Below are 3,775 nucleotides of genomic sequence, written 5' to 3' on the forward strand. Positions count from 1 at the left end.
CTACCATCCTATTGGGTGTTTCTGCCCATGCTACAGGAGCGTCTCCACTTCACTTAAATATCCCACATTCCAATCATTCCTAAACATGCTCTCATGGACACACCCAAACCCTCTTAATCAATGGCATTTTTTAATCTAATCAAGTTGACATTTCAAATTAACCACTACAGGAGGGCTGGAATTGTTTACTGTTATGCAATCCTCCCATTTGAATTTACCAAAAATGCTAGAGCATGGAATATGTATCTGACCCTTCACAAGATGACAAAAATTAAAATCAAATAAGATACAGCCTCTGAAAAACACAAGATGAGGTAAAAATGGGAAAATAGTTTGTATGATACATGATAAATTGTTTGTAAACCTAGGTATACTTAATCTCTGAGTCACATTCCCAGCCCTTTTTATATTTTATTTTGAGACAGGGTTTCATTAAGTTGCTTGGGCCCCTCAATAAGTTCTTAAGGCTGGATTTGAACTCATGATATTCCTGACTCACTCTCCATTTTTTTTTTTAAGGTATAGGAAACTCATTGCAATGTGGCAGACCAGGAATGGAGAAAAAAAATCCATTCATTATTGAGTAAAATGAGGTGATGCCTTCTGGAGGGTGTCAGGAAAGAAAGAAGCAAGAGGGATCCACATGCATCCTCAATAGCTATGTGTATGCTGAGACTGATCGATGTGTCCAGATCTGTGGTAAAGAATTTTTCTTGCTTTTCTCCTCACTTACCATTTGATTCCTTGACCAATAATATACCATTAGTACGATATGCATTTATCTCTGATGTTGTCCTTCAGATCTCAGGCAACACCATTCTTCTCTTCCACCCTTCCCATTGCTTCTACAGCACAAACTCAAGCCCACAGATCTGACCATTGGTCTCATGACTCCTTTTCACCTAGAGATGCTGCTCATCATGAAACTCATAGCTACAGATGTTCTTTTGTCTCAGGATTTGGGGGATGACATCAAATGTAAATCACAAATCTACTTGCACAGGTTGTTGAGGGGATTCTCCATTTGTGCCACCTGCCAGCAGATTGTAACCCAGATGATCAATCTCAGTCCCAGAAGCCCCTACCAGGCAAAGCTCAATCATAAGTCCACATCAGAGACCATGTACCTTCCTTTCCTGTGGATCTACTATATGTCATTCAGTGCTCACTTCTCAGTCTCTGCTGTTATAAACTCCATGGTCAATATGCATGGTCTTATATTTATTACTGAATCCTACACAATTTCACCCATGTTATTTTCTTCAGCATTTATTTTCTACATTGGGAATATTCGGTAATGTGCCTTAAGGGGCTCATGGCCCTCTCCAGTGGGTACACTGTGACTCTCTTGTGCAAGTGTAAGAGGTATTCCCAGCACCTTCACAGTACCATCCTGTCTTTAAATGCATCCCCAGAATAACTACACAGTCCATTCTGTTGTTCATGGGTTTATTTTCATGTGCAGTTTGGACCGTGTCATCTCCTCTTCAAGAATTATGAAAAACAATGACATAGTCCATCATTCTAGCCCCATCATGGTGGTTAGCAGGTATACACAATTAGTTCTTTGTTGTTAATCACTACTGAGAAATGATTTATGAATTTTTGAAATCCTTTTAGCATATACTCCCTTATGAAAGAGTATGATTAGTGTTTTATTATTAAAGATTGATGAGTTCTGTTAATGAGCCACTGAACAGTTTTATAATCATTAAATAGACTGTGTGTATTCTAGGTTAAATAAATACATGGTTTTATAATTTCTAGATAAATTGTTTTACTTTGGTACATGTGGGTTGCAAATATGTAATAGATAATTCCATCATTTACCTCTGAGTTGACACAAAATTCTAAATTTCTGCTTGATATCAGGAAGGGATAATTGGGAGTTGGGTCTAAATTTCATGACTTAATTTATCCCATACTGGTACATATATAAAAATGTACAGCACTTCTATAAATCAATAGTCTCATTAGTCTTTTTTTAACCTAATATGTTAACATTTATCACTATAAATTAATATATGGTCCATTAACTGTACTTCTATGTGCTCAGCAGAAAAAAAAAATGAATTCAGGGATTGAAACTAGTGTTTGTAATCCTATTCTTACAGTTGCATCATTTATAGTAGCCCATGTTAAAAACAACACAATGTCCCAAGTAGATGAATCTATAACCAAAGTCTGGCCTGGAATTATTTGGCTTTCCACAGGAAGGAAATTATGGCATAGGGTTTACCACAGGTGAAACTTCAAGACCCTTTGTCAACTTTAATGTATTACAAAAGAAAAATAATTTGTAATATTTCACATTTAGAAAGTAGAGTTAGATTCTTCTAATTTATAGGGTCAGAAAACAGAATGGCAGGTTTTAGAGAATCAGAAAAAATGCAAAGGGAAATTCTGGCTTGATTGACAAAGAGTTAGATTTTGAAAAAAAAAAAGGTATTGGGGATTGCTGGTAATTCCAGTTCTACAATAATATGAACACAGTTAATAGCACTAAAAATTAAAAGGATTACTCTTACATCATATATACTTTCTGCAATAAAAATAGAAATAATAAAATGACACTGGATGTACCTCAGTGGTAAAGCTTCCCAGTAGTGAATCTTTTAAATATGAAGAAGAATTTAAGCATAAAACATAATCAAATGCATGGGAATAAACATAACAAGGGAAGTGGAAGGCATTAACACTGAAAATTTTACTATGTTGAGAGAAATTAAATCAGTTACAAATAGTTGGAAAGACATCCTATATTTATGGATTGAGAGAAACAATATTGTTAAAATGTGCATACTATTCAAAGCAATCTACAGAAGGAGGCCATGAGGACTTCTATAGGACAAAGAAGAAGGCATCAAATTCCCTCAGTATTACATACTTGTAGTAATTAAAACATTGTGATTCTAGAATAAGAGTAAACAAACAGACAAATGAAACAGGAAGGAAAACCCAGAAAGAAGTCCATACATACACAATCACTCTTTCACGATTTTAATTTATTTTACCCAGAAATACATCCATACATACACCATCACCCTTTCATTATAGATGACAAGAATCTGTAATGGGAAAGGTGATCCTCTTACACCTTTTATGATCTACCAACAAATGGTGCTTGTGAAACTTCATATCCACATACAGAAGAAATTAGAACTTTACCTTACATCATACTAAAGAAGAAATCAAAACAAATTAAAAATTGACATGTGGTACCTGAATCTACAATACTCCTATAATAACATGTGGGATACATTTATCAATCTCTAACCATCTTCTCACATGTAAGGTGTTAGATGTACTAATTACTCTGGTTTTATAATTACACAATGTATAAATGTATGAAAATATCATATTGCATACTATAAATAGGTGCTATTATTATGGATCAATTAAAAATATATTTTCAATTTTTATTTTAATTAGTTATGCATGAGAGCAGCACACATTTATGTATTTTGATAAATCATAAGAAATGGAGTATAATTTCTCATTTTCTCAGAGGTAATGTCTCTTTCACTCTAGTATTATTTCTACCCCCATATCCCTTCCCCTCTTACAGTCACCTCTACCTAATCTAAAGAAACTGTTTTTCCCTAGCACACCCCCTTATTGTGAATTACCATTCACATATTCAAGCAAACACTCAACCTTTGGTTTTTAGGTTTGACTCATTATGCTTAGCCTGATATTTTCCAATCACATCTATTTGCCAAAAAATGCCATAATTTTATTGTTCCTTAATGTTGAGTAATATTCCATTACACAC

The sequence above is a fragment of the Sciurus vulgaris genome (genome assembly GCF_902686455.1).
Source record: "Sciurus vulgaris genome assembly, chromosome: 19".
NCBI classification, from domain to species: Eukaryota; Metazoa; Chordata; class Mammalia; order Rodentia; family Sciuridae; genus Sciurus; species Sciurus vulgaris.